This window comes from Emys orbicularis, chromosome 2 (assembly GCF_028017835.1).
Source record: "Emys orbicularis isolate rEmyOrb1 chromosome 2, rEmyOrb1.hap1, whole genome shotgun sequence".
NCBI lineage: Eukaryota > Metazoa > Chordata > Testudines > Emydidae > Emys > Emys orbicularis.
In genome coordinates, this window is record NC_088684.1 from 223,075,311 (window position 1) to 223,086,141 (window position 10,831).

A 10,831-nucleotide genomic window follows, 5' to 3' on the forward strand; every position below is an offset into this window, starting at 1 on the left:
AAATAACTCAGGATATTCTTGTTATCCATATAAATGTCCAATCCTTGTTGGACTCTTGCTAAATTCTTGGCCTTAGTGTCTTCCTGTGGCATTGAGTTCCACAGTCCAATCACATGCTATGTGAAAAAATATCTCCTTTTATCAGTTTTGAATTTGCCAACTTTTCATTTCATTGAACGTCCCCCTTATTCTTGTGTTCTCCTTCTCCCACAACACAAGTTCCTGATCTACCTTCTCTGTTCCATTCTTTATTTTATATATCTTTATCATGCCCCCTTGAATACATGTCCTTTCTACAATAAACAGTTCCAATATTTTCAATCTCTCTTCATATGAGTTTTGCCTAGGTTCTGGATCATTCTCATCAACCTTTTATGACTCCCCTCTAATTCTGCAATATCCTTTCTGAGATGGGGTGACCAATACTACAGGCAGTATTTCAGATGAGGCTACACCATTTATTTATATAATGGCATTGTAATAACTTCTATAATATTATGTATCCCATTCCTTATGCAGCCACAGTGGCTGTTTTTAATGAGCAGCTCAGCCACTTCAGACCTGATCTTCAGAACTCTTGGGTGTGTATCATCTGAGCCTGGTGACTTATTGCTTATACAATCTTGTTGCTTTTTAAATAATCAGAGTTGCTTCAGCACTTCTTCTTCTGGTCCCTCACTCTCTAAGAATACCTCATCTTTATTACCAGAAAAGATCAGGTCTGCAGTACGTATCACCACACCATCCTTAGAAGTAAAGACAGGGATATGAATGCTTCCGTAGATCTAGCTACAGAAAAATCTCCGTCCGTTACTGTAGAAGCATCTACACTAACGCTAGAGCAGAATAACTATAGAACCATAGTTGTGCCGCCAGGGAGGGTGCAAGGATGTTTTGCGCCCTAGGCGAAACTTCCACCTTGCACACACCCCCTCCCCGAGCCCTGTGGCAGCTCTCCGCCCTAAGGCGCCCCCCCACCGTGGCAGCTCCCCACCCCCCCTCCGCCCTGAGGCGCCCCCCCCTGCAGCAGCTGTTTGGCGCCGCAAGCCTAGGAGGGAGAGAAGCAGAGTGGGGCGGCGTGCTCAGGGGAGGAGGCGGAGCAGAGGTGAGCTGGGGCGGGGAGCGGTTCCCCTGCGTGCCGCCCCGCCCCTTACTTGCTGCAGGCGGCCCTCCCTGCGCCCCCCTGCCCCAGCTCCCTCCGCCTAAATGCCGACGACGACCGGGGCGGCCAAAGATCCGGCCGCCGCCCAAATGCTAGTGCCCTAGGCGACCGCCTAGGTCGCCTAATGGGTTGCACCGGCCCTGTGTGCCGCCGTAGCACCCATAGTGTAGACATGGCCTTAGTTTCTCAGCAGTGTCCTTAATTGCTCCCTTTAACCCCTGGTGATCCAGCTGATGCTAATTCTCTCACTGGCTTTCTTCCTGTGATATACTTAAAGAATCTCTTGCTGTCTGTTGTTACATGTTTAGCTATTTGCTCTTCAAAATCCATTTTGTCCCTTCTAATTTCCCTCTTACTTATTGCCTTCTGTAATTTATGCTTATATAATGTACATATTTTTATCTAATTTGTTGGCTTCACTCAGGGTGGATTTCCAGTTTCTGAAGGATTTGTATTTGACTCAGATAGCCTCTTGAACCTTGCCATTTAGCTATACCAGTTGACTCCTTGCCTCCCTTGTTTCTTTTCTGTTCATCAGTTCAACAGTCTTCCGAGACTGGTGTTGGTTTTTTTAAGTAGCATCTGTGCTATCTAACGCTTTTACTGCCTTTATTTTTAACTTTAGGACTTTTTTGACTAACATTCTCATTTTATTGAAATCTCCCTTTACATTTAATATTTTATTTGAAATTACTTGTGCTTTCAAAATCTTGTCCTAGCCTCAAGTCTGTAAGGATAAGGACAGTATTGGCCTAGTCCTGGACTTACTTTATGTAGTGTTGAGACTGTGATAAACTCGCTAACAAACATCCAAGAGCTGAAGAAATGTAATGTGTGTTACATGTTCTTGTGCTGCAATGTGGCCTACTAGAATGAGCACTGGACTGGGACTTAGGACACCTATGTTCCGTTCCTGGCTTGGCCACAGGTCTGCTGAGTGATCTTGTGCAGATCACATAATCATTCTATGCCTCAGTTTCCCCATCAGAAAAATGGGGATAATGATACTTTGTAACGATCTGTTTGTAAAGTGCTTTGAGATCACTGATGAAAAGTGATAGGAGCTAGGTATTATTAATGTTTTAGTGGAGTTCTTATAGGTATCCAGTGTCAATATGTTTGTATGACTATGACTGGACTGTTTGTATTGTAATGCAGATCTGGCCCTTAGTGCATAAATCTGTATGTTGATCATTTTTATCATCAAAGATGGTTTTTAAAAGAAACAAACTAATCTGATTTGGCATAGCAGAGCAGAACGTTCAGCTGTTCAGAGACTGTCGAGTGAGTGTGGCATTTCCTGAGCTTGATTATCATGGCAATGTTTTTCACCAACCAGAAAGGAAGTTCTGATTTGCTAGAGGTTATAAACCTTTTGGATGACAAAAATGTAGGCCCAGAACTTTTAAGTAATTTTGTTCACCAGAAATTTGACCATCTGGTAGTTCACTGCAACTCTAGTTATTGTCTTCAGTCATGAGCATGGTGTATATCACTTATAAATTTGGTTGTGTGAATTATGGATGTTACGGAGACCACATCTACAATAGGGCCGCTTTGTCAGTAGACTTATACCGCTATACTATACAGTAGAGCTCCTCAGTCCACAGTCATATGGGTGCTGGTGGAGTCCCTGCAAAATAGGGCATGCAGTTTGTCATAAAAGCATCAGGTTGGCAGGACACCAGATTTCTTGTTGCCCTACTTTGCCTTCTGGTAGCCATGGTGAAGTTCCTTCACTTTCGTGCAGCACTGCTGCTGATCCTTGTCATGCCGCAGTTAGAACATTCCCTGTGCAATCTGCTCGTAGATGTTGATGTTTCTACAGCTGTCCTGTAGCTGTTCTTGCACAATCTCCAGCCCACAGGCCAAGGAGATCAAAGACTTCCTTCCTGCTCCAGCCAGGAGAGTATCTAGTAGCTCTCTTTTGGTATGTCTACACTACAGGATTAATTCGAATTTATATAATTCGAATTTAGGAAACCGATTTTGTAAATTCGAATGTATTCAGCCACACTAGGCACCATTAATTCGGTGGTTTGCGTCCAAGCTACCATAGTAGCATCGATTTCCAGAGCGTTGCATTGTGGGTAGCTTTTACATAGCTATCCCATAGTTCCCGCAGTCTCCACCCCCCTTGGAATTCTGGGTTGAGACCCCAGTGCATGATGGGGCAAAAAACATTGTCGCAGGTAGTTCTGGGTACAGCCTCCCCCTCCCTCCCTGAAAGCAACGGCAGACAACCATTTCGCGCCTTTTTTCCTGAGTGAACTCTGCAGACTCCATTCTGCATCAAGCATGGATCCCGTTGTGCTCCAGAACGCAGTCTTGAACATTATAAACACCTCGCGCTTTCTCGTGGAGTTTATGCTTACACAGGACCAGAAACAAGAGGCGAGGAGGAGGAGGAGGCGGCGATTGCAGCGCAGCGACCAGCGTGATGAGGACATGGACACGGACACAGAATTCTCTGAGACCGCGGGCCCCGGTGCTTTGGAGATTATGATGTTAATGGGCCAGGTTATAGGCTTTGAACGCCGATTCTGGGCCCGGGAAACAAGCACAGACTGGTGGGACCGCATAGTGTTGCAGGTGTGGGACGATTCCCAGTGGCTGAGAAACTTTCGCATGCGTAAGGGCACTTTCATGGAACTTTGTGACTTGCTTTCCCCTGCCCTGAAGCGCCAGAATACCAAGATGAGAGCAGCCCTCACAGTTGAGAAGCGAGTGGCGATAGCCCTGTGGAAGCTTGCAACGCCAGACAGCTACCGGTCAGTCGGGAATCAATTTGGAGTGGGCAAATCTACTGTGGGGGCTGCTGTGATGCAAGTAGCCAAAGCAATCACGGAGGTGCTGCTACGAAAGGTAGTGACTCTGGGAAATGTGCAGGTCATAGTGGATGGCTTTGCTGCAATGGGATTCCCTAACTGTGGTGGGGCAATAGATGGAACCCATATTCCTATCTTGGCACCGGAGCACCAGGGTACCCAGTACATAAACCGCAAGGGGTACTTCTCAATGGTGCTGCAAGCACTTGTGGATCACAAGGGACGTTTCACCAACATCCATGTGGGCTGGCCGGGAAGGGTTCATGACGCTCGCGTCTTCAGGAACACCAATCTGTTTAAACGGCTGCAGCAAGGGACTTACTTTCCGGACCAGAAAATAACCGTGGGGGATGTTGAAATGCCAATTGTTATTCTTGGGGACCCAGCCTACCCCTTAATGCCATGGCTCATGAAGCCATACACAGGCAGCCTGGACAGGAGTCAGGAGTTGTTCAACTACAGGCTGAGCAAGTGCAGAATGGTGGTAGAATGTGCATTTGGCCGTTTAAAAGGTCGCTGGCGATCCTTATTGACTCGCTCAGACCTCAGCCAAACCAATATCCCCATTGTTATTACTGCTTGCTGTGTGCTTCACAATCTCTGTGAGAGCAAGGGGGAGACCTTTATGGCAGGGTGGGAGGCTGAGGCAAATCGCCTGGCTGCTGATTACTCGCAGCCAGACACCAGGGCGATTAGAAGAGCACACGATGAAGCGCTGCGCATTAGGGAAGCTTTGAAAACCAGTTTCATGACTGGCCAGGCTACAGTGTGAAATTTATGTTTGTTTATCCTTCCTGAAAACCCGCCCCCTTTATTGACTCATTCTCTGTAAGGAACCCACCCTCCCCCTTCCCCCAGCTTGCTTTCAAAGGAAATAAAGTCACCATTGTTTAAAAATCATTTATTCTTTATGAATTGATTATAAAAAGAGGGAGAGAACCTGAGTGGGGTTTGGGAGGAGGATCAGCGGGAAGGAAAAGCCCAGTAAAAAAAGGTTAAGAAAATGGCAGCCTTTTGCTTGGGCTGTCCACTGGGGTGGAATGGGAGGGTGTACGGAGCCTCCCCCCCCCCGTGTTCTTACACATCTGGGTGTGGAGGCTATGGAAAATGGTGAGGAGGTAGGGGGGTTATACAGGGGCTGTAGCGGCACAGAACCTGAGTGGGGTTTGGGAGGAGGATCAGCGGGAAGGAAAAGCCCAGTAAAAAAAGGTTAAAAAAATGGCAGCCTTTTGCTTGGGCTGTCCACTGGGGTGGAATGGGAGGGTGTATGGAGCCTCCCCCCCCGTGTTCTTACACGTCTGGGTGTGGAGGCTATGGAACATGGTGAGGAGGTAGGGGGGTTATACAGGGGCTGTAGCGGCACTCGGTTCTCCAGCAGCCGTTCCTGAAGCTCCACCAGACGCCGGAGCATGTCTGTTTGCTCACGCAGCAGCCCCAGCGTTGCTTCCCGACTCCTCTGATCTTCCTGCCGCCACCTCTCATCTCGAGCGTCTCTCCTCTCCTCACGTTGGTCCCTCCTGTCCTCACGTTGGTCCCTCATGTCCTCACGTTGGTCCCTCCTGTCCTCACGGTCACTGGCTTCTTTCCTATACTTGCAAACCGTCTCCTTCCACTCATTCAGATGAGCTCTTTCATTCCTGGTGGATTGCATGATTTCGGAAAACATCTCTTCTCTCGTTTTTTTTTTACGACGCCTTATCTGGGATAGCCTTCGGGAAGGAGGAGGGAGGCTTGAAACATTTGCACCTGCTGGAGGGAGTGAAAAAAGGAGAGAATTTTTTTAAAAGATACATTTTTCAGAACAATGCTTATACTCTTTCACGGTGTATACTATTCACATTACATAGCACATGTGATTTCTGTGCAAGGTCGCATTTTGCCTCTTAATATTGAGTGCCTGTGGCTTTGCTGCTAGAGATCACAGACGCAGGTCGGGGAAACAGAATTCACCTTGCATGCTGCCATGGTAAGCCACTGTCTTTAGGCTTCTGCGCCCTGCTTTCCCACATACCAAGCAAAGCCCGTTGTGCTGCAGTTTTCCTGTTAGCTTGTTTTCTGCTGCTGAAGGTTAACACCCCCCCCCCCCATCCAATTCTCTGGGATGAGTGCTTTATCCCTCCCCCCACCGCGTGGCTGGTATCAGGGAAGATCCCTGCAGGAACCAAACTAACACCCCCCCCCCACCCGCCATGAATTCTCTGGGATGAGTGCTTTATCCCTCCCCCCACCGCGTGGCTGGTATCAGGGAAGATCCCTGCAGGAACCAAACTAACACCACCACCCCACCCGCCATGAATTCTCTGGGATGAGTGCTTTATCCCTCCCCCCACCGCGTGGCTGGTATCAGGGAAGATCCCTGCAGGAACCAAACTAACACCCCCCCCCCACCCGCCATGAATTCTCTGGGATGAGTGCTTTATCCCTCCCCCCACCGCGTGGCTGGTATCAGGGAAGATCCCTGCAGGAACCAAACTAACACCACCACCCCACCCGCCATGAATTCTCTGGGATGAGTGCTTTATCCCTCCCCCCACCGCGTGGCTGGTATCAGGGAAGATCCCTGCAGGAACCAAACTAACACCCCCCCCCCCACCCGCCATGAATTCTCTGGGATGAGTGCTTTATCCCTCCCCCCACCGCCTGGCTGGTATCAGGGAAGATCCCTGCTAGCAAAACGCGAAAAGCTCTGGGCCAATCCTCCCCCCCCCCTTGCACTTGGCTAAATGCAGGGAAGGATTTCTTTTCAGCCACAGGCAAACAGCCCAGTAGGAACGGCCACCTCAGTCCCCTTAATTAAATTCCCTTATTTCAACCAGGTTACCCTAAGCGATATCACTCTCCTGAGGATTACACAGCAAGATAAAGAACGGATGTTGCTTGAATGCCAGCAAACACCGGGACCATACGCTGCCAGGCTCTGTCAGGCAATGATACCAGATTACTTGCTACTAGCATGGCGTGGTCAAGTGTCCTACCATGGAGGACGGAATAAGGCTGCACTGCCCAGAAACCTTGTGGCAAGGCTTTTGGAGTACCTCCAGGAGAGCTTCATGGAGATGTCCCTGGAGGATTTCCGCTCCATCCCCAGACATGTTAACAGACTTTTCCAGTAGCTGTACTGGCTGCGAATGCATCCCAAGTGCTCAGGGCAAATTAATCATTAAAAATGCTTGCTTTTAAACCATGTTTTATATTTTAAAAGGTAAACTCACCTGAGGTCCCTTCCATGGGGTCATGGTCTTGGGTGCTGGCTTGGGAGGCTTGGGAGGGTACTTCAGTCAGGGTGAGAAACAGTTCCTGGCTGTTGGGGAGAACGGAGAGCTGGGTGCTCTCTGCCAGCTCGTCCTCCTCCTCCTCCTCCTCTTCCCCTTCCGCGGAATCATCAGGTGTCCCTGATGAGATTATCCCCAGCTCGGAATCCACAGTCAGAGGTGGGGTAGTGGTGGCGGCCCCCCCTAGAAATGCATTTAGCTCAGCGTAGAAGCGGCATGTCCGCGGCTCTGACCCGGAGCGACCGTTTGCCTCCTTTGCTTTTTGATAGGCTTGTCTGAGCTCCTTGACTTTCACGCGGCACTGATCTGTGTCCCTATTGTGGCCTCTCTCCATCATGCCCTTGGAAATTTTTTCATAAGTTTTGGCATTTCGTCTTTTCGAACGCAGTTCAGCTAGCACTGAATCCTCTCCCCATATAGAGATCAAATCCAGTACCTCCTGTACAGTCCATGCTGGTGCTCTTTTTCGATTATCAGCCTGCATGGTTACCTGTGCTGATGAGCTCTCTGTGGTCACCTGTGCTCTCCACGCTGTGCAAACAGGAAATGAAATTCAAATGTTCCCGGGGCTTTTCCTGTCCACCTGGCCAGTGCATGCGAGTTCAGATTGCTGGCCAGAGCGGTCACAATGGTGCACTGTGGGATAGCTCCTGGAGGCCAATAACATCGAATTGCGGCCACACTAACGCTAATTCGAATTGACAAATTCGATTTTGGCGCTACTCCGCTCGTCGGGGTGGAGTACAGAAATCGAATTAAAGGGCCCTTTAATTCGAATTAAATGGCTTCGTTGTGTGGACGGTTCCAGAGTTAATTCGAATTAAAGCCACTAAATCCGAATTAAAGGTGTAGTGTAGACCAGGCCTGTGTGTGTGAGCCTGGTAGGTGTGCTTGCCATGATGGGCAATCAGGAAAAGGTATTTCAGAAACACATAGGGGGGTTTAAAAGGGGAATGGGCTTCTGGTCTCTGTGACCTGGGAAATGGAGTTCAAAGTTGTAACTGGAGCGGCCACTTTTGTAGGGACAGGAGAGTTGTGGGACAGCTGCTGGAGGATTGTTAGGGTCAACGCAGGTCATGCAGCATCTACACTCGTACTGCGTCAACCTAAGTAGGTTGACTGTGATTCTGTCACTCAGGGAGTTGGTTTTACTGCATTGCTGTAACGGGGTGATTATGTTGGCAGGAGAAATTATGGTGTAGACACACAACAACTACACTGTAGCAACTCCATTTAGGTTGACTTAACTTTGGAGTGCAGACCAGGCCCTAGTGGAGGCAGCATCGGCAAATGGGAATAATTGTGCCATTGATTTTGATGGGAGCTAGATTAGGTCCTTAGGGACTAAGGGACTAATCCTGCAAGGTGCTGAGCATCCTCCATTCCTGTTGAGGTTAATGAGATTGGAGGCTGCTAAGCACCATGTATGTTCCTTCAGATGCACCAAATCATTTATAATTTCCTACCTTGAAACCTTTATCCATTCCTGGTTCAGAAAGTTTTGAGTGTTTGAAACTTGAAAGCATCTAAATTCTAAATGCTTATGAACACAGACATGAGCTCTACTGGGCTAAGGTTACATAAGTGAATATAATTCTTTTTGTCCTTGATCTGCTGAATGTGAAAATAGTTGCTAACCCCACTCATGTTTAAACTAACATCTCTAAGTAGGCATCAGAGTCTGGAATACATATTAATAATTAATAGCTTACATCTAACTGATATTGCAGGTAACTTGACTAAATGATGATAAATTGGCCCCCTGGATTGTAATGTTTTCTACACACACATAAGTACATGTATTGGCGGCCTTCATATACTGTACTTCCTTAAATGATCAGTCGCTCATGTACACACCATCAATAGACAACGTGTAGAGAAGTGACATTAGTGAGATATAGAATAGGCTGTTTAGCCCCCATCTGCCTTGCCATGGCATGGAGTTAAAGGTGAGTGCTACTTGCTGAAGCCAACAATAACTCTGTTATGTTGAATCTAAACTGCTAGGAAGTTTGTATCTTGCCCAACTTAACTAGAACCTTAGGAGAGCTGTGAGCTGAGGAAGCTAATAACAAGAGGGGGAAACAGAAGAGGGAAGCAAATGTGAAAGTTCCTGCATCTGATTGTTAGAAAAGGGCAAATGTATGGTCAGACTTCATAGGTTTTATTTTATTTGGGGTTGGTTGCTTTTAAGCTGCGTATGTTGTTTCACCCTCCATGTGACAAAGTTCCTCCTCTGCCTTGGTGGGTCCTGCACTTATTGGCGGATTTGCTCACCTCAGAGATTCATGGCAGCCCTCATTTGGCCACTTTTGCGAGTGGCTTCAACCTGCCATTCACTCAGCTAACCTCATCACTGGCCAGCATGGGAAAAGGGAGGAGAGAAATCCCCGCAGTCTCTGCTGACCCACCTAGTGGGTCGGGGGACAGGTCAGAGACCTTCCCCTCTGGGGGGACCCACAGTCCAGATCAACTCCTCTTGTATCAAATAGGGAGTTGGGAGGATGGGGGGATCTGGGCCCGCCCTCTACTCTGGGTTCCAGCCCAGGGCCCTGTGGATCGCAGCTGTCTACAATGTTTCCTGTAACAGCTGCGTGACAGCTACAACTCCCTGGGCTACTTCCCCATGGCCTCCTCCCAACACCTTATTTATCCTCACCAAAGGATCTTCCTCCTGATGCCTGATAATACTTGTACTCCTAGTCCTCCAGCAGCTCCTCGCACATGCCTCACTAACTGAAGTGAGGTCCTTTTTAAACCAGGTGCCCTGATTAGCCTGCCTGTCCTAATTGATTCTAGTAGCTTCTTAATTGGCTCTACATGTCCTAATTAGCCTGCCTGCCATATTTGGTTCCAGCAACTTCCTGATTGTTCTGGAACAGCCCATTATCTTACTGAGGGAAAAGGGACTTGCTTAATCTGGGGCTAATGTATCTACCTTCTATCACTCTCTTGTAGCCATCTGGCCTGACCCTGTCACATCCAGTATTCTTGGTTTCATGCATCAGTTGCAGGAAGTGGAGTCTGACTCCTAGAAATTATGCCCCCTCAATTCAGCTCTGTGAAAGGTTGTTGAAAATAGAAGCCTAATAAAGTCACTACACACAACAGTTAAAATTGTGCTGGAAAAAACTGTGTTTAAACATGGCTGCTGCTTGTACAATTTTAGACTGGCTTCCTTGGTTAACGTGAACAGGTATTTTTTCTGAGAACAGTATTATAAAACCATGCTATGGATTTCACTACTCTGTGGCAGGGTTTAACTTGCATGTGTAATACTCTCTGTGAGACGGTGGCCCCATGTAGAGCACCCTTCTGTGGCAGACCGCAGCATGGCCGATTCATCTGCCTCAGTTTTCCCTCCTTTTGGAGTCCTCAGTAACTCCATGCAAGATCTCAGAGTATAGCCCTTTACAGGATTAAAACGTACCACAGCCATAATTCTGAATTCCCCAGCATAGTCCAACCAGTATGTTCATTCTTTCAACAGTCCATTAACATCAAATACAGCTCCAGTATCTCTCACCACCACTCCAGCTGTCTGATATGGCTCCGGCATCTTTCATTAG